The following is a 21,675-nucleotide window of genomic DNA, read 5'->3' on the forward strand; positions in this document are numbered from 1 at the left end:
GCTCCCCCCCCCCCCCCCCCGGCGTGCCCGGCGCGGCCGAGCCGCCGCGCCGTCGTCATCTTCTCGCCGCCGTCCGTTAGACGTCGCCACGTGCCCCCCTCCGCTCGGACTCTCGTGACAGAGGGCAACTTCGACTATTTCCGTCGGATCCATCGCGACCCCCACCAATGGGGCATCCTCGTCACTTGTTTTCCCGACCAATGAACCGTTGGAAAATATCGGCGAGGCGCTTCGAAGTCGCGGCTCCCTCCGTGCAAAGCCCGAACGGTAGTGGGAGCGTCGCGGGAACGAGGGGCTCGCTGCGGGGGTGGGGGAAGCGAGCGAGTAAAGGGGGAAGCGTAGTAACGTCCACACACTCCGGCAAAAGCACTTCCTAAAGGCACCTCGCGAGTTGAGTGACGGCTAGCGGCTCAGTCGCTCGCCAACCCCGAGACGTGACGGTGCCGCTGTACAGCGCTCGTTCAAACCGCGCGCGCCCGTCCTTGGTGAACCATCGCAGTTGACACTTACGAACGACTTTGTTTTATTTTGTTGTTCTTACTTTATCCGGCGAGTATCGAACGACTTTTCGATACTTCCTCGAACATCGCGGCCCACCGAGCTCGCTGTAATAAAAAAGAAAAGGCGGTGAAAGATTGTGGGCTTTTTGAACGAGAGAGCAGACAGAGGCACGAAACGGGGCCAGGATTATTCGGGGCTTTCAATTAATCGGGCTTGTACCTCGAGAAAAGAGACGACACTTTTTTGCGGAAAAGACTAAAGAGAATCGGAGTGCTCTTCGCGATTCGTTGTTTAAATACTTCGAAGTGAAAATATATTCGATCGGCGGTGCAGCGATTTTTGAGGAGTTACGCGCTCCCACTGGCGACTAATAGCGAGGAAGCTAAACCGGGATCCTCAATCCTCGACGTCTGTGATATTGAAACGAAAAAGAAACGATTTATTTGGATCTTCCTCTCGCGAGAGCGTGTGTGACCCGGCTGGTATAGTTACACAGCGTCGGTGTGCGAGGGGTCGTAATGACAAAGGCAAACAAACAAGCAAACAACGCTAGCAACAATAGACTCATCGATTGGTACAAAAGTGTTTTAGTGTGTGCTTGAAAAGTGAGAGGATAATCTCGCTTAGCTTCCCGTGCTATCTCCTTCGAGATTCAATTCTCTCTCACGTGTTCCACTACTCGGCGTTCGCATACTCGCGACGAGACTCAAACGCGAGGAGTGGGGAAAATAGGAAGAAGAGAAATAAGAAAAAAACGGTGTTTCGTGCTATCTCGCGCGCTTCGTGCAGAGGCAACGCGAGAGGAGCTGCTCGCCAATGTGCGCGTGTGTACGTGACTGTGCGCGTGATTTTTTTTACCCTCCTCTTCTCGTCACTTCCGGATAAGAAACTTTGTGAGGAATCTTCGCACGGGAGACGGGCGCGATACTCTTCACTCTTTTTCTCGTTTTCCTTTATATACCGTCGTACATCGATCGAGTGCTGAGGATTACTGTCGACGATACCACTTTTTTTTTCGCCACTTTTTCTCTCTCCCTTTTTTCCGTTCTCCTCTCACATCGAACTATATCAGCAACGCCACTTCCGTGTAACGTGAATCATTATTTATGACATATACGTATTCTTGCCTCTTACGTACACGTATTTAATATACTTTCGTAGTATTCAAGCTGTTTCCTCGAAGGTTTGACCAATGAACAATCGTGCAGTGCAAGTTGTATCGCCGAAGAGTAACGGCGTCCAGTGACAATCGTTTGAGGATTTATACACCAGCTCTATAATCGAGGTAAGCTTTTTATATTTATTTTTCTCTGTAAAACTCGAATTTTTCTTCGTCCTGAAACGTCACTCGTCGTTCAAATGCTTTGGTCCCCATGGAAAATGGCACCTGTCAAATTCCGCTCGTCGCGCCGTTTTATCATTCCGCATCGACATTTTTCCTCGGCTCATCCGAGCTTCACGGAATACAAAGGAGCTCTTGCAAAATTGCGAGTACAAAATTCAAGTGACTCTCTCGCGGAGTTTATTGTCAGTTTGAAAATTCTCTATAACGAACACAAAAAGGGATTTCGACCGTCCTAAAAGTTAACGGAAAAAAAATACTTCCAGCCTCGTTTCTTCTTCCTTGGTGTAAATCAAAGTACTCGCCACAGAAGCGTTGACAATTGATCGCCCCGATTAGAATATCTGTTATCGGAGGCCATAAATCTTCATCGATCGCGAGAGCTCAAGATTTTTCATGGAAACATTCGATCGGCCATTAATTCCGGCTCGATACTTCACCTCGCGTGAACCGTACGAAAATAAATAAAGTGACAGAACTTTTCTCGGTACTAGGGGCAACTTCTTGCTCGCTCAATCTCGTGTTTCGCGCCAAGTGTTATTTCCGGTCGCGAATCAAAAAGTCTTAACTCGAATTACCATTCAAGCTCTCGCTCCCCAATCGTTTGTCCTTCGTTCCAAGTATCGCTCTCCGAAAAGCGGGCTCGCGGGGAGCCGAGTGAACGGGAAAAAGACGCGCCCGTTGTATACGAGGCCCGATTGTTGTTCTCGGCGCCAGAAAAACATCTCCGCGTACACTCGCATCAACGTCTATTAAAATACATGAACCTTCGTGTACGAGTGTGTATGAGACGCACCTGCGCATCCGCGCACATGCGGAAAGCACGAAAAGCTCCACTTTGATTGACTGAAGCGAAAAATAGAGGCGAAAATTCAGCTCGGAATTCAGGTACGAAATTGAATTTTTATATAGCTACGAAAAAACGATGCGCCAGGCGGGCTCAGTTTTATCGAATCCTTTGTATACGAGTAAATTTGATTTCGCCTGCCCCACGGTACCAAACTCGGTCTTCGAATAAGAAGGACGCTGAATTCCGCAGCGTTCGAGTCCCACGAAACGAAGCAAAAATTTCTAATTAACTATTTTTTACCTCACGAAATTTCGGTGCAGCCTGAAAAGCTACGAATTGCAATTTGGCAGCGAACGAAATTGGAGAATTACCGGAATTGTCGGAGGCGGACTTGAACGTCGCGCGCGCACTCAGCGTCGTCGAAAAAGATACGAGGATGGGAAAGAAGCAGTTTTACTTGCAATCAGTTGATGAAATGAGAACTAAAGCTTGCGATAATGCTAAAAACCTCCTCGCTTATCTATAGATACGCAAATCTGTCAGTCCACGTGTCATCACTTCGCACTGTTTTTCGCTGTTTGTTTGCTTTTTGTTTGTTTGCCCGTCTCCAGTATCGGGGCCTCAGCGATGGTTTTCTTCTCGTATTTTTTAAAGGCTGCACGCGCGGAGATTACGGATTTAGGGACAACGAATATTGTGTTTTCACAACAATGTCGCGGGAGGCGCGGGCACGCGCACCTCCCAGCAAGGGAGCGGGACGAAGAGCGATGGGGAGTCGCTCACCCCGATAACGCGCTTTTGAAAACGTCGCTTTTATTTCAAAAGTGTTCTCTACAAGCCCCGGCGATTTTCAGATTTTTTGCAAAGCCACGTTGAGGACGAATTTGCATTCGAATGCCTCCGCATGATCGAGTTCGAATGAAAATCCCCCTTTTTTCCATTCCGAGCAATATTTTTCACCAAAGAGCAATTATTTTTGTTTTCGGACGGTGCGAACTGCGCGGAGGTAAGACTTCGATGATCGTTTTCACAGGAGGAGCGAACCGATCGCCGCGTCTCGACGTTCAGTCACTTTCGTGTTGGAAAACAAGGGGGCTTTGACGTTCGATCATTTTTTTCGTTCACGCGTCAAAAATTCGACTCGTTGAGTGAATTTTTCCTCAATTTTTCCGCCCGTCACCCCCCGCTAAACCTCGTCGACGTATTTGAACAACTTTGTTTGAGCACGTCGAGAACTCAGCTACTCGAAAGACTCGAAATTCAGTTCTTTGTACATTCGACGTTGTCGCAACTGGTCTCAAGGAAACTCCATCTCGAAGTTACATAAGTCCAACTTCCTTCTACGAAGTATAAAGTGTTTCGCTATAGAAATAAAAAAGAAACATTGTTTGATGGCATTTTCGCAAAAGGGGTTCGTCAAATTCAATAAAAATGACAATTTTTCAAAAGCATTCCCCCCCCCCCCGCACCTTCGTTTTCGCTGCAACTTTCAACCACTCTGGAAAACTCGTATTTTCGATGAAAAAAAAAAAAAAAAAAAACGATTTTGCACTCAATTTAACTTCGTTTAGATACGAATTCATCGATTTCTTTCACCACCGCCGTTTCCCGTGCGATTCCACGGATATTGGGGTATGAGAAAAAAAAATACTTTCCTGCTGCGACGTCCCCTCATTGTGTTCGTCGTCCCCCTCCGCCGAGAGCGTCTAGAGAACGATAATAGAGTTCGTCTTGAGAAAGAAGGGTCCCCCGAATCGACGAAGTAATTTGTTAGGACGCGCCAGCCTCTTTGGGGCGAGAAGCGATTTCTCTCGATAGGCTTTTTCGCACCGAAAGCCTCGTGATCGATTCGGGGCTGGATCGTTGCTCTTGACACTCGCGTTCACGAGGCCCCTGATCTTCTGACGCGTCAGGTGACCTTGAGAGGAGGAAAAGGGGGGAAATGGAGTTTAATTTTTTCGAAAACGCATTGCGATCTTATCGAGGAGGATATGAACCCCTGAAAGTCTGACGTGACGTGCAGATCAGCGTACTTTTTTATGATCAATCATATTTTCGTCGTAGTCGCAAACCTTTTTTTATAGTCCACACGCATATATTTTATCATCCGATCCACGAAACGTCGCGGTACGTTGAATTTATTACGTTATCGATGGATAATCGATAAGAAAATTTCCTAAGTGAAGGCTTGTTTGTCAAAAATAAACACGAGAACGCACCTTGTTATTTTTTTGATAGACTGCGTCTCTCGAAGCACCGTTTTTTTCGGCCCGCAGCTGCGAATCGTTAGTTTCAACAGCGTAGAGCGAAACTGTTTTTCAAAGTGTCCGCAGACACTTGACGTATCCAAGAGCATTGTTCGATTGGGTGCATGAAAATTTTCAGTGCTCGACCAAAATTCTTTCGTGCTGAAACTGAACTTCGATGAGGCGATTAAAGATGTTGATGCGTCCAGAAAATATCTCTCGAACGTGTCGAAAGAGTTTGAAGACTCTAAGAATAAAAATTATTTTTCAACTATACTCATGTTTCACCTCATTTTTCATGCCGTTATCGATGTTTTTGCCTCGGTGTAGATACCCGATGGGCCAACAGTGAGCGAAGAAGCTCCGCAAAATGTGTCTTCCCTTTTTAACGTTATTTTTCTCTCAAAAAACGAGGAAAAAAATAGCGCCACCGGCGCTCAGTTTTACCGTGATTTGTGGGAATTTCAAAAGCGAATTTTTCATTCGTTGCTTATCACTTTGATCGATCACGTGTTCCCCCGCAGAGAATGCTTAACGAAAAATCAGGCACAGAAAAGTAGCGTGCTTTGGATGAAAATTATAGTCGCTGAGAGAACCGAGTTGAAATGGGCTCGAGGAAATAACAAAAGCGAGAGAGAGAAAAAAAAAACAATGCGCTCCGCTTCAACTTGGACGTCGTTTCAGTCCCGGCTCTCCGAGCATTGCGCGCCAAAACCGAATTTCCGATGTTCCAGACGCTTTCGGATTACGAAACCTTACAGCGGTTTATTTGTGCTCGCGGTCTCTCATTCCGTGTTCTCTGCGTCGATACACGCGTCCCCGAGAGAAGCAGTGAGAACAAAGAGTCCAGCGGTACGAAGCCTCGTGTCATCGGAACGTGGCAGCGGACCTCCCCGCGTTTACTTGTTTCGGTTGCATCGATCTCCAAGGTGTATCGACGTTTCCATTTTCCCGAAGGATATTCGACGGGCCTCAGATGAGATTCGACGCTGAAGTTTGCAGCGTTAAAGCCCAACGAAGCGAAGGAAAAGAGGATTTGCACTTGACCAATTTATTATCTCACGAAGTATCGGGTGCAGCTTGAAAAACTACGAATCGCTAAAATTCGAATGACGCTGAAGTTTCCAACGTTGGAGTCCAACGAAATGATGGAAAAAAACTCTCCAATAATTCCCGCAATTCTCCGATTTTGTTCCCTGCCAAATTTGCGATTCGTAGTTTTTCAGGCTGCACCAACGATTCGTGAGATAAAAAATTGGCGAATCACAAACGTTTTTTTCGTTCGTTTCGTTGGACTCCAACGTTGGAAACTTCAGCGTCGTAAAATTCGACAGGAAACGAAATTGGAGAATAATTTGAATTATTAGCGCGATCTCAGGTTATTTCGTTGGACGCGCGAACGTTGCAAAGCTCTCGGCGCCGCGATTCGGTGACTGTCGCAGTCTTAAAAGTCAAGTGAGAAGCTGCCTGCGAGGCACGAAGAAGAGAGCAGTCGATTCGCCCATCGAGACGCTTCTAAAAATTGCACAATCGAGCCCATCCCGTGGCGCACGCCCCTGCGGAACGTCCTTAACCCAAAGGTGCCTCCAAAGCCATGCTCACACGCGTTTAGCTAAAGAGAGCCGGAAAAAGTAGAGGCTCGAGCGATCCCACGAGTCAAGTATGCATACGAAAATCCAGCAGTGACGTTTCATCATAACCACGAAGAATAGAGGCCCCGGGAATTACGCGCAGCTCGTTATATCCCAGGAATCTTGAGGCTCATTTATTTATCTCGTTTTTCCACACGCTCCGAGCGCGCATGTGTCCGTACTTAAATATGCAACGTGCCAAAGTGCCGGTGAGATCGCGTCACGACGCCGCGACAAGTTCCGGTATTTGTAAACTCGGGAAGTAGGTACAAAGACGAAAGAACGGAGGCGCGCGATCGTCTTTGTTTCTCTTCGTGCCGCGTATGCTCGTACACATCGCTTCTATATTAATGTTATACGAGCGTGCCTGTGTGTGCGCCTGTGTGGAACAAAGAGCAACGTATATCTGTAGAGTGCCCCGAAGAACGTGACTCGTTTAACATGCATGCATAAGTAATGGGCCGCGATATGGACGTACGTACTGTAAATGCACCGTATATACGTAATAAACGCCTACACGTGTGTGCGTACGTATTCTCACACGTTTGGCCACTCGACAATGCTCTTCGTTGCATCCGTATACCGCGGGGCGTCTCGACGTTTTCGTGTCCAACACTTGTAACACGAATAAATAATATTCATACGCACACGTGGAAGCTAAAATCCTCCCTGGGACGAGGTTAACGAATGGGGAGCGCTCAGCCACCGTTCCGGGCAGCACAGCGAGCTCCGACGATCGGAGGGAGCAGAGAGAGGGGAGGAAAAAATTAGAAACTTTGGGAGTACTTCCTTCCGGTGTTTTGATGACGCTGAAGTTTGCAACGTTGGAGTCCAACGAAATAATAATGTAAAATTTTGTAAAATTATATAAAATTATTAATTATGTAAAATTTTTTAAGCTACACAGATACTTCGTGAGATTTCATTAATTGGTCAATTGGTCAATTAAAAATGTTTTTTTTTCGCTCACTTCGTTGGACTCCAACGTTGCGAACTTCGGCCTCGTGTGTTTTGGGGAAAGACGGAAATTTTTACGACGCTGGAGCTTGCAACGTTCGAGCCCAACGAATGGAAGGAAAAAAACATTTGTGATAGCAAGTTTTGATTTCGAATTGGATTGCGAATTGGGGCGAGGGAACTGCTGGAATTATTGGACAGTTTTTTCTTTTTTTTTAGATCGTTTCATAAATTTATTTGGGGTAGGAGCAGAAAAACAAGTTGACACGGTTTCAAATCATTTTTAGCTTTTTTTTAATTCGTTGTCATTGTTTATTATTTTTCGTTGTAATTGACAGAATCGATTCTCCCTGGGTCGATCTCTGGGTGCTCAATTTGTTGTGAAATTTATTTGTTCTGCCTCAATTCTACTCGATTCAACGAATCGACCTTTTCTTAACACCCCGGCAACCCTAGTTTGGGGCAATTGCCAAGATTTTGAATTTTTTAAAAAATTCTTCGCGGCGATTCCGACTCAGGTCTAGTAACCTTTTGAGAATGCAATATTGTTGGCGTGGAGAAATACGGCGATTTTTCATCGCAGATATTCGCCGCAACGAGACATCTTTTCTTATGCTCATTCACGCAAGTTTTCGGACTATTTGGCCACTGGAATGCAATAATGTGCTTGATCTCGGGAATCTATCATCGGGAACGATCCAACCTTTCGCGTTTAGCGCCATCTCTCGGCAGTAGTACAATAAAAGAGAGCAGAGAATACAGTGATTCGTCAACGAAGCGACTGGCTGCTTACCAACTTGCCTTCACCTCCCTTGCGCTTCTTCCTTCGTCTTACAATTCCGTTTCCACGTGTGCGTCGTACAAACGCGTGTGTGTTGTGTGCGGATTACGCTGGAAGAGCCAACTTCCGGCTTCGGTAATGTCCGTGTTTCTTTTTTTTTCATTGTCTCGCTTCATCCGGCCGCGTCGTCCGACGCGGCTCTTTCCTATCGGGTTTTTGTTGACCTTTCGTACGTGAGATTCTTCAAAATACAGTGAATCTGGACGCGAGCTTTTTGGACTAAAAGCGCAAGTTTTTTGTACCAAGGAAGAAAGCCTGAAGGGCGAATCGAGAGCGGGAGTGAACTCATTTGGAACTTCAAACATTCTGAGAATTTATTTACACAGAAATTGGACGATTCGGTTGGAAGGAAAGCGATCGACGACGCTGAAGTTTGCAACGTTTCAGTTGAACGGAAATGGAGGAAAAAAACATTCGTAATTGCCCTATTTTTGGCTTCGCGAAGTACCGGTGCGGGCTGAAAGATAAAAAATTGCGAATTCGGCAGGGAATGAAATTGGAGAATTACTGGAATTGTTGGTGAGTCTTTTGACATCATTCCGTCGGACTCCAACCTCGCAAATATCAGCGGCATGGCGAAGTTTCGTCGAAATTGTAGTAAGCCTCGCACGGAATATCGGAACGCGTACCAAGCGCGTAGTCAACCGCCTTTTCCAAGCGTTTACATCGGAAAATATTTCTCAACAAATCGAAGCACCGTTGCCTGCGCGATAACGCCGCGGCGTGAGCCGAATGCGTCGAGCGGGCCTTGATAAGAGGCGAAAAGTGGAAAACGCGCAAAAGACCCCGCTAGAAGGCAGGCGAGCTCTCTTCGCGAGGTGGAGGAGGAGAAATCCCACCGGAAGAAGCGAAAACCCGGAAGCGAGGGGGTGACGAGGAAGCAGCGCTGGATGAAACGGGTGCGAGCAGGAGGCGCAAGAAACGAGGAAGGGAGCGGACAATGAAAAGTTGTATTTCTCCAGGGGTCTTCGAAACGGAGAATGCTCCAAGCGAGACCGTCTCGAGCTTGAGCTAAGAGTGAGACGCGAATTTGCCGGCTTGCCGGAGAGGATCGATCGTTAAGATCGAGATAAAGCGTGGAGTGGAAGAGCCAACTTGCCTTCCGTCTCTGCCTGTATACAGAGTGTCGCTGAAGTGACCTTCGGAATGGCGGCGTCGAAGGGATCCCACGCGGAAAAAACGAGGCCGAAATTGCCAGAGGAAAGTACTGAGAAAAAAATTGTCGATTCGATAACAATTGACGTTAATGGAAGAGTTTTCTTCATTCAACTACAATGCTTTCGGAAAGAATGAATCTGCAGTTTGATCTCTAAAAGTCTTTTGTTCGTTTAAGGAAGTTGAGACATTAGAATGCAAATGACGTCGTCGCTTTTAAACCGATTTTGTTTCTTATGAAGTGAAGTGTAAAAAAAAAACAGTTAAACTTTCAGAGAGTTTAGGAGAGCGTCATTGCTGAGAAAAATCAATAACAGTTTGACGACGCTGAACTTTGGAACGTTCGAGTCCAACGAATTTGACGAGAAAAACGAAGAATTTACCAATTTTTGTTTCACGAAATCATTGGTGTGGGTTGGAAAGCTACTAATTGAAAATTCAGTAGGAAAAAAATTCGATAATTACTGGAATTGTTGGAGAGTTTTGTTACATCATTTCGTTGGACTCCAACGTTGCAAACTTCGACGTCATACAATTCGGGCCAAATAACATGTAACCTTATGGAAGTCAAGACACATTCGGTGATATATTCGTTAAAGATGGTGCTAAAAATACAAAGCTTTTTGGACACACGAGCAAGGCTTGCCGAATAATGTCAATTTTTTTCAGATTTATTAAGAGATTTGCTCAGATTATATCAATAATAATTTTCACCAGTTTTTCGCCTTTTTCCCAACTTTTCTTTAAAGTGTATGCAACATTGCGAAACTGTAAACTAGCCACGACGCTGAAGTTTCCAACGTTGGAGTCCAACGAAATGAATGATAACAAAATGATTTTATCCATCAGTTTTTTATTTCACGAATCATAATTGTGTACATTGAAAAACTACGAAGTACAAATTCGACAGGAAATAAATTGGAGAATTACTGGAATTATTGGACAGTTTTTTACATCATTTCGTTGGACTCCAACGTTGGAAAATTCAGCATCATAACTAGCCTAACTTTTGAAAGGTACGGGTCATAATTTTTGGGTAAAAACAAAATGACTGTACGGCCTCAACTTCCTTAATGCCACATTTCGTTGTTCCAATGACTTCTTTTTCTTACTGCAGTAATAAGAATTGTTTTATCCACAATAGTAAAAATACCAATACTCGTACCTTTTATTCAAAAGACTCAAGAGTCTTTTTCTCTGTAAGCAGAGTAAAAAATGATTTCAGTCACTTTAAATGTTTATATTGTTAAGTATGCTCGGGCAACCCTGAAAAAATAAACTATTTTTATGGTAAAATGAGAGTAACTGAGAGTCAAAATATGGGATTTACAATAGATTTCGACTTATCAGTAAGTGCTAGTTTGACGCGATGAATAACACTCGAAAATAAAAGGAAAAGTAGTTCTCACGTGCATCACACTTTTTGCCATGCACACAAAGCTGTTTAGAATTGAAGGGAGGAAAAATAGGAAAATTCGAAAAATACTATGCTGTTTGTAATCGGTGACCAAGTGCTTTGAAAATTTTTGAAAAATAATATATTCTCCTCGCTATAAAAAAGGAATGCGTTGTCTCCGTGCAGGGAATGGGGCTGCGGGGCGCGAGTGATTCTTTCTACGATTGTCTTGTTACGTATTGTTCGATAAACGGATCTCATCAGTGGATTTCATCGAAGGTGAGATCTAATCAATAATAATATTACAAATAAATTTGAATGGAAAATGAAAATGTTTCGAGAGATCGCGGAGCCACTCTCCGGCGAAGAAGAAGAAAATACGAAATTATTTCCAGTCGCTTCATTCCCCTCGTGTTTATCCAGCAAAAATGAAATCGTTTCTTCATTCATTTTCGCCGGATCACGAAACGTTTTGGATCCTTTATCACTGATAAACGCTCTCTGCAAACACCGAATGCACGCACACGCACACTCACAAAAGCGAAATTAAAATCTGCGACGATTACTTTTCCGCTTGCATACACACGCGCAGAGGCGCACGCATTTATTTATCACTTCCCGGCTGTTTTTGTCACCGCGGCGCATGTCCTCGTTAACAAATAATTAAAATTACGGGTCAACGTCTGCCGATTGTTTTCCGAATGATGTGTTAATGTTTGTTAATCGCCTTTAATGTTTTCGCAATCGCGTTTTCGTCGTCTTCGCCTCGTCGTTGTTGTTGCCTTTCTATCATTTTTACGCTCACATATACCCAACCTATACGGCGATACACGCGCACGTATTTCTAAAGATAATAATAAATCTTTTCAACATGGTATTTCTTTGCGCCGAATGACGTATCCGATAAAGAAACCTTGTCTTGCGGTCAATGGTTTCGCATTTCGCAATAACAGTGCGTACATTTACCACGCTAGATATACACGAGTCGCTCGCCCTGTGCTATTGATCTGCGCCAAACGCTACGAAACTTTATCAAAATCAATCGAAACTTAATATTTCACTGTACGCTTAAACTAGAAGGTTTGGAGTGACGCGGACAGATTTCGAGGCTTCGAGCCATATCACCGAAATCTTATGGTCGAATCGCATCAAATTCCAGGTTAACCAAAACTCGAGTATTGAATTTTTTAAGAAAAAGGAGCATTTGTAGGTCAATCGGAGTGACTAAAGTTCGAAAATTATTGGAAGAGTCGTTTTTTCTTCAATTATTCACGTGTACTTCATGCACGAAACGATTTTCTTAATAAAGTCTTGAAATTTACACACAGTTCAAATGGCTAGTCGACTGACACGCGTTTCATATTTTAAGGGGTTCGTCTCCTTGTTTATTTAGATAAACGTGTTTAAGTATGAAGAAAAATACACAGGGGACTGCGTTAAAAATCGTTTATCTTTCCACGTAACGAATGAACGGTTCTTAAGAAGTTCTGGAAAAAAATTCGAAAAGATTGTCTTACTAGTGATACAAATATTGTTCAAGATTTAACGAAATTGGTAAAATGAGCACTCGTAAGCTCACATTTGCATATTTCAGCATTTTGTTTCTTCTTGGCTTGGCCCATTCCTGTCACAGCCTTCTGTCTTTTCATTGACACGTTTTTCTTCATCCTTTTTTGAATTTTTCCTTTGCGCTCTCTAGAGCGATTTTTGACATCTGTAGTATTTTAGCCAAGGACGAATGAAATTTTGGGTTCGTTCAGTGACGGATCCCTGTTCAATTAATGGCTTGTAATTTCATTAGCCAAAAAGTAAGTTGAAAAAATGTATTTACAATTTTGCACTAATCACTCTGAAATTAATTTAGGGCAATAATATCTTCAATCAGGAAGTAAAAAAATTAGCAAATTGCTTCCTCAAGATGGACAAGATGCACGATGCCCAAAGCTTACTCTATGAGGTGCTGTATTTTTCATTTTGGCTTCCTCCGAGGAAGCTTTCAGCATTGTTCTAAAAACTTGAGAAAACAATTTGTTACTTTCAATTTTCATCGTTTTTCTATTTACATTTAAATTAAATAATTCCGACAACTTTGCTGGAAAGTATAGAGGAAGTACAGACTTATAAACGATATCTTACAAAATTTCCAAAAATTAAAGTGGTTAGACGATTTTTCGAAAAACTCATATTTTCGTAAAATCCAAAAAGTCATAAAATTTAAACCGCTCAACCGATATTCCCCAAATTCAATACCAACCTTCCTATTATGATAGTCTATTTATAAAAAAAAAATTAGTAATAAATCTTAAAATTTTCGAAAGTTAGAGCGTCGACACCCTTTTTATGAAAATTTCAAAACGTCGTAGGATTCGTATTTTTTTTACAAATTCTGACAAAATTATCAGAGAATGAAGAGCTCGTGTAGATCCGGACATTTTTTCTGGATATGATTTTTCGATGTTTTGGGACATTTTGAGGACATCGACACTGAAAACTGGAAAAAAAAATTTTCATCATCACACAGCTTCCTCTGTGAGGAAGCAAAATCGACCCAATTTATAGACACCCGTAAAATGCGATCCTACGGGCATGATCCACCTTAAACAAATATTTCGTGCGCTTCATCCGAAGCCATGAAACCGGCGAAGGTAGGGCCGAAACTGCGAGGGTTTTTTATCAGTCTCGCGACTGCTGTGCGTTGAAAAACGCGCCTGCTATGCGTGCGAGTTTCCGATAATCGAACGTCTCATTACCGGCAACGAGAGTCGCGCGTGAGTAAAATGGAAAAGTTAAGCTCACGCAAATGATGTTTCTCGGTGCAATATTGCAAGTAGCCGCGCAGAGATTCTCGAAATTTCGGCAAGGCCTCTTGTCATTTTAGTACAAAATGAAGCTGCAACTTCGTTGATTTCAGTCTCGTCATGTGTGCTCGAGTCAGAAATTTCGGGAGTAGATTGCCCCGTACGCGGTTGAGTATATACTATAACGAAAAACACAGATTGCTCTCGCAAACGTTACGAAAGTTTCAATATCCTGAGCACGTCATCGGGAGAATACTTTATCGCCGATTTTCTCGCGGCGCGGAGCGCAGTCTTTCCAAGCGATCGAGTATAGCTCTACCTCGCGATCAAAGCAATATTTCTTCCGCAATCGATATTAACGGTATCGCGATTCTGCACGAATGGTAATGGGTGCGACGAGGTCGTGTTATAAAACCAACTCGGGGAAGTGTATTACGCTCGAACTCTTGAAAAAAATCTCTCCTCGTCCACGAACGCGCGCTCGCGCGCGCGTGTGTGTGTGTGTGTGTGCGCGCACGCGCGTGTGTGTTCGAGGCGCGCGTGTAATCCGTGTAACTTACGCTTATATTTATGGATACGAGCCATTTATGAACGTGTGTATGAACGGATGTGGATTTTCGCATACTTTTCCCCCTTTTTTCTCCTCGCCATTTATATTTTCCTCCACCTATTTTTTTTGCTCCCATTCGCGAATGTGCTTTCCATTTTCTAAAGCGAGAGACCCGCGCGAGTGCGCGCACATTGTGTGTAGTACATAAACTGCTCTCGCTGCGCGTATATTCAGTGGCGCAAGTTACACGGCCACTGCGACGCGACGAGAGACACGAGAGCAGCTAGAAAAAGGAGTGACGCGAAGGAAGAGTGAGAGAGAGAAAACCGGTCCCGTGTCCGGACCGGAAGTGCGGGCCTCTCGGACCAACTCGCGCTCTGCGGCCAAGAAAACCAGCGGAAATATATCTGCGCTCGAGCTTCTTCTCTGCGGATCGTTCTTCGTCGACTCGTAATACAACTTTTCCGCATTCGCGAGACCTCAGATGACGGAAATTATCAGGTGGACGATAGAAAAGCGAATGGAGGGGAAAAATCGATTTTTCTATCGGGGGAGACGTCGCGGACGATCGAATTCCATTGAATTTTTATTCGGAGCTATTCTTTCGTCATACACCGAGATAATTGAGTTTGTAACGATGGTGGGGTGACGAACTGCAATTCATGACATATTATGGTGGAGAAAAATTGAATTTTCCTGTACATTAAGGTAACTCCTGTACTCCATGCTAGTCAAATAAGTGCTGAATTTTCAAAACGCTTTTAGATGCAAATTTCCATGATGACACATTTTCACAGCTATTTTTCAAAGAATCATCTGTATTGTTTAACCGATTTTGTTGCACCAAGTCTCATTTTGTTCCTCAACCGATCCTCTACCAATTCACCACGTAGATTTTCCTTTAAACTCATTCCTTCAGAAATTACGAATGAAAAAGTTTTTTCACTCAATGAACAATTAGCTGCAACGGTGAAACGATCAAGTTAAAAAAACAACTACACGGTCGATTCATAGAGGACCGGTTGACGAACAAAATGAGACTTGTTGCAATAAAATCGATGAAAAAACGCAGATAATTCTTTGAAAAATACCAGTGAAAATGTGTCAGCGTGGAAATTTGCATTTATCAGTTGATGCTTTTTTATATTTTTACATTTTTACATCTTAATAAGGCATGCTGTAATACAAATCCACTAACAATACATTTAATCGGTACGTTAAACTCGGCCTAAAAGCTTTTTAAAAATTTAGCACTCATTTGACTAGCATGCGGTACAGGAGTTACCTTAAATAATATTCATTGTTCAAAGTAGGAACTTTTACCGGAGTTTCTAAAAGAAATATTCAAGGTGCCGTACTTTTTAAGATTATTTCAATATTTGTTTCGATTAGATGAGCGTCACGGTGGATTTTACTGCGCTGCACTGTAAACATTTCCGTACGGAGGTTTATGCCAAGATGCACAACGCCGAATTTCGCAACGTTGGTGTCCAACGAAACGAAGGAAAAAACACATTGCAATTGAGCTATTTATTGTTTCACTAAGTATCGGTGCGGGTTGAAAAACTACGAATTGCTAATTCGGCAGGGAACCAAGTTGGAGAATTACTGGAATTGTTGGAGGATTTTTGAAAATCTCTTTGCGTTGCAAACTTCAGCGTCATCCGGAATGCGGCGATAATAGGAACGCGGCAGGGGCATGTTGTCACCACACCGGCCTATTTCCCCATTGTTTTTAAATGCTCAGCCCTTCCTCGAAGTGTGTAAATCACCGATTTAGTGTGCCACGGGATTCGGAAGGGAGTGATCGATACCTGCGTTGGGACAAAGACATTTAACTGTGATGCGCGCAGTAAAATTGACCAAACATTCTGTAAATTTTAGTATGCGTACCGTAAATTTCACTATCTGCAATATTTACTACTATATAAAATTGAAAATTCGGCAAAATATTGAAAATTTTACAGAGCGTCAGAGGAATTAGTTTTTTATCGTCAACTTGTCCCCGCAGTAAAATACATTCGGTAAATTTTACAGTGAATTTCACACTGAATATTACCCCCTTTAATTCTCTCCGATGACGTTGACTCAAATGATTTCAGTGATTCTCGAATTTTGTTCCGGGCCGAATTTGCAATTCGTAGTTTTTCAACCTGCACACCGGATACTTCGTGAAATAAACAAATTACTCAATAACAAATGTTTTTTTCCTCCATTTCGTTGAGCGATTTTTTTACAGAATGATTCATTTGCTTCGAGCAGGGTTCAACGAATTTATTGAAAAGCTGAGACTCGCGCCCCAAGTAAATCCGCTTTCCATTCCGCTTATCGCGTTTTTTTCAGTTTCCATGAATTCCCTTCTCCAAATTTCCACGATATCATGCTCCCTGGGAGGCTCGTGTGTCCTTCTCGGATTCGTGCCGCAGGCCCTTTCGGGTATGTGCGCCGAGGAAAATAAAAAGCCGAAAAAACGGGGAGCAAAAGAAAATGGTCGTTGGCCCGGTTCCCCGGCGTGCTCCTCTCCCGGACGCACGATGGATGGCATCCGGTGTGTCCCTCTGTCCGGAGAATGCACTTTGAGGAATGAACAGCGACGCGAACGGCGGCAGTGCGCGTATACCCGAGTCTTTATGCAGAGAAATCGGCCCTCTCCGCCCCTCGCTTTTTCGCTTCTTTATTTCCCTCCCTTTTGTCCCTTCCTTCCACGCGGCTTTCTTCTCTCATCTCGTTTCTTCCTTTCGCTGTTAATTATTTTCCGTTGATGCCGGAAACGATGTTATCGTCGCGATTTAAATCTCGGTGAAGAGAGCTCGCGCAACCAAACATTTTTCTTCGTCCTCTCGCTTGGAGCTTTTAACTCACGAAACAAAGGCTGCTCGAATCGTCAATAATGTGACAGCTATACGCGCTCGTTTTCTCAGGCGTTCTTTACCCCCACGCATTTCCCATCCGGCATTCCACGTATTTGCCAAAATATTATTCACTCAAATACGATCATTTTTGTTCGCTTTTTTTATGTTGTTCTCTTGCGCGCGAGCTTGTTCCTCTTTCGTCTCGTGATTCCTCGCAACATCGCGGGCCGTGCGTCACAAAGCTAACAGGCTCGCTCCACTGGCAATACTGCAATCACGAATCTCACTCGCGGCAGCTCTCTCGTCCACACGTGCGGGCGATCGCGTATCGCGGATTTGTGTGTATATAAATAGTGAAAAAGTTGTAATTCTCACTGGGTCTGAGCAGCCGGTGAGCAGCCTGAATTTTGGGTTCGTCGGGTTCGTCGCTCTTGTACTTCCGCTCCGAGCATTTTCTCTTATCGGCTTCGACAGATTTTTCCGTCGCGAACATTTCTGTTTCTATTCCGCGCTAAATTTTGCGTCGATCGTCCACTTGTTTAGTTCCTCCTCGAAAAGTTGCGAAAAACCGTCAATTTTTTCGTCACTTTTCAGGCTATCGGACGCTGCCGGAAGCGGGAGATATAACGATTGCAGGAATGCAAGCTTGAAACTCAATATTGAAGCGCAATATTTCTGGCAGTTTCGAGAGAGCGCTCTCGAACCGAAAATTATCACGTGAATCGTAAATATCGAGCGATTCGCGGCCGTTGAACTTTCTCACAGCGTAATTGATCGTGCGCGGGGTTGCGTCGATGCGTATGCACATTTGACAGAGGCTCGGAGAGCGGCCTGTAATTACGGAGCTCGTGAAATTTGGGACGATTAGCGCGAGCTCACTCGCCATTAATCTCGTTGTTTTTCGCATTCGCGCGGTAGACGTGCCTTCTTTTATCCGGCGTTTTCGAATTCGGCGGATGCTGCTCGGGGATGAGGGGAATTTATCGGGCAATTTGTTAGGTTTATCGCGTCAAGTTTGCATTGGGACACGCTCGCACCGCGAGTGTCAACGATCCCCTGCGCGCGTTATCGTTCGATATATTTCTCTTTTGCGGCATTGTTTTTTTCCTCGGTGGATGACGCGACTCGAGTCAATCGCAATATTTTTTACAACAATATTTTGACGCCCTGCGAGGAACCGGAGCCGCGAGCTCTTCCCCCTTCCTCTCTCCGCGTGTGTTCAGCCGCGGAGAGAGCCCAGCTCGCTACAACACTTCGTGCACTCGATTTAGCCACCTCGCGGGACCTCCGCGAGCCAATAAAACCGATAAATCCGTCCCGTCCGGGTTATATATCGTTCTATTAAAAGTACTACTCCCGCTCTCACTCCCTTCCCCTTCCTCCCTTTCTCTCTCTCTCTCTCTCTCGCCCTCGTCGCCCTCACGATTTCCACTGTGTACACAATAGAATCGCACACTCCAATAGACGCGCGTGTATTATTTTACTAAAACACGGATTAGCACGGATCTCGCGGTCTCCCCTTAAATCGTTCTTCCTTTCCGCACTCGACATTTCTATTATCGTGTTTCGCCACCGCACCGCCACTTCCTAGCCCCTTTCACGTGGCTATAGATAGCCGATGTATGAGAGACATGCACTTGTATTAATATCCTCACGCGCTGCCAGACGATTTTCGACGGCGCCCCTCCGCACCCCGGCTCACCTTCTTCCTTAACTGCCGGTCTCTCTTTCCTACGCGATCCACAACACGCGCTTCCGTCTCCTCCTCCTCCTCCTCCTCCTCCTCTCCTCGCATCTTCTCATATTCTTTCCTTATTACGTGTCACCACGCAGCATCCACACAATTATCTGGTACTGTTTATACAACGCTCCGGGGCAGTCTCTCAGGCCGAGGCGACTATACGCTAGCTTCATCGTCGTGCGGTTTCCAGATTTAGAGAGACACCGGAGGGATGTCCGTCGCTCTAAGAATTTTCCACGCTTCCTTCGTTCTATATTCGTAATCGCTCGTTCCGCCGGGGCGGATTATAGTGCGACTGGGCGCGTGACTTTTTCGTTTGGATTATATTTGCCCGGTGGCAGTGCGCGGCAGCGGCGAATGAATTTTCGCGTTTTTTTAACTCATCTCCGATGTTCTGTGTTTTCGGATGAGACACTTTTTTCGGAGGGGCTAGAATTTTCGTGAATTTTTTATTGCACGATTTCAGAATCTTTCTGCTCGGGCCCGCATTTTGGAAGTTCAACGACGACTTATGTGCCCGCGTGTAGCTCAATGCGGAAAAACTCTGGGCCGATGGAATTAAAGTGAAGCTATTTCGATCGGTTTTGTATCAGTGGGAACGAAATTTTGGGGAAACATTCAAAATTTTTTTGGATGGATGCAAAATAATTTGTTCGTGTGGATCACAAATGTTTGTTTCAATTTTCAAAATGTTGTGCTACAACTAACGATTACGTATCTAAAGATACCGATTTTTACTTCCTAATTAAGGATATTATCACTCTAAATTAATGTCAGAGTTATTTATTCGAAATTGTAAATAATTTTTTTCAACTGATGTTTTGGCGAATGAAATTAACAAGCCATTTAAATCAAACGGGGATCCATCACCGATCGAACACAAAATTTCATTCGTACCTGGCTAAAATACTATAATTTTTTGTGTAAAGTCGCTTTAGAGAGCGCAATGGGAAATGGAACAAGAAAAAAAGTGTCGAAAAAACACGCGGCAGCGACTCTGAGACAAGTACGCATTTATAAAATATGACGAGTTGCTGCCAGAGAAATTTTCAAAATTTGTTTCTTTAATAGTTAATTGATTATAGTGTTTCAGAGAATATTGCAAGTTGACGTATTTCTTACTATTTTTTTTACTTCATTATACTTCACTTTAATCGTGTACTTTTTCACAAACTTCGTAAGAAGCGTTCACTCCTTATATCGAAAGATAAACGATTTTTTACGCATAGTCTCTGTGACCCTATGTATTTTTAATCATATTTAAGCCCGTTTGTCTCAATAACCAATAAGACGAACCCCTTGAAATTTGATACGCGTGTCAGTCGACGAGCCGTTTAAACTCTGTAAATATCAAGACTTTCTTAAGAAAATCGTTTCGTGCATGAACTACCTTAACAAGTATGTAACGAATGAGTCTGTATTTCTGTAAAGACGTTTTTCATATTAAATGAAAATCCTCGATTCAAGTGATTTTTCTAGCTAAACAAATGATTAGCTATTTTCGAACTAATGATTTTTCTGAAACCGATTAGATTTTTCATGTCGTAAAACGGACTTTGCTCCCCTTCCGAAAATTAGCACCCGCCACTCGAAGATGAAACACGTTTCGCGTTGATAAATCAGAGGCATAATCGAGTTCGCTAGACTGTTAAAGTTTCGTTAAAAGAGTCTATTATAGTGGCGTAAAGATGATGGGAGTGAAGGAAAAGTTAGAATGGAACGTACGTGAGGTAGATTGGCAGAAAGATTTTTCACGTAAGCATGCACGCAGGCTCCGAAGCTACGATTCGTCACGATCTCGAACGATTAGGCTGGAGAGCTCAAAACTTTTGGTATCGTTCGAGGGCTTTGTGTCGCCTCGACAAAGGCTTTTTCTTTTCTTCTTTTGGAGTAGCTGAAAAACGAGGAAGATGAAGCGCAAAAGGTAGTAAAATGGGGACGCGCGCGATAGGATTAATTTTTCGGATATTCTCACGCTTCAGTGGCTCGCTTCCTCTACAAGAGAAGGTCAAAAAAAATATCGCCATTTCACAGTCGAGTTCTCCGGTCCCTGTACGACTTTCGCCAGAGAGTCGCCCCTTCCTTTTTCTTCTCCTTTGCTTCTTCGTCTCTTTTCTCCTGTGCGCAACGATCCGACAGGAGTGAAAACGATGAGACGCCATTGTTGTTGCACAGGATTCTCTCCTTTCCGCGTCTCTTTCAACCTTTCAACATTCTTCCATCTCACGAATTTTAAGAACGAAGAAAAGCCACCGAATCAAAGAAAAGTCCGACTCGTTGAAAAATTAGGGACAACAAAACCCATCGCGCGGTACAGCCGAGTCTAGTGTTCACCTTAAAAACGTTCTTCCTGCCTCGTCTTGCTGCATGCATTTGCCCAAAACTTTTCTACTGCTTTGAACAGCAGAAAAATATGGCAAAAAATAGTGGAGCCAATTTCTCAACAAAACAGAAAAATAACACGAAGACGATTTTGTGAATAACGATTTTATTGCTTTGACCTCCGTAACAATAAATTGAAATTTTCGTACCAACATTTTTGTCCCCACCACCACAAATTTTCGATCCCCCCAGTTCCTCCTGATTTTGTAAAATTGTCACAATTATCCGCCTCCTAATCGAAGCTGACTTTGTCACGTCGAATTTCGAGACACCCGGTATGCCTGCTCACATATTTGTGCTGACAGAAATAGGTAGCTCTTGCGGTGTGCTGGTGCTCGAAGAAAAATGACCTGGTCCAAACGAGCAAAGTTATAACACGACTGGAAGGGCGTCAGGCGATACGGACAGGTACCAATGGACAGCAGGTAGACTCGCCACGAAACTTTTGTGCATTCCTCGTGTACGTACATCAGGGTGTTGCAAATAAAATTAT

The 21,675-nt window shown here is 43.9% G+C and overlaps 1 protein-coding gene across 1 annotated transcript in view; it reads left to right on the forward strand.

Annotated features, from left to right (window-relative positions):
* Positions 1–357: 357 nt before the first annotated feature.
* The window catches only part of aop (anterior open), a 43,712-nt gene continuing 22,394 nt past the window's right edge, over positions 358–21,675 (forward strand). The window contains exon 1 of the mRNA XM_043411311.1: positions 358–1,786. The gene's annotated coding sequence lies outside the window, so the exon portion shown is untranslated. The remainder of the gene's footprint in view (positions 1,787–21,675) is intronic.

This window comes from Venturia canescens, chromosome 2 (assembly GCF_019457755.1).
Source record: "Venturia canescens isolate UGA chromosome 2, ASM1945775v1, whole genome shotgun sequence".
Lineage (NCBI taxonomy): Eukaryota > Metazoa > Arthropoda > Insecta > Hymenoptera > Ichneumonidae > Venturia > Venturia canescens.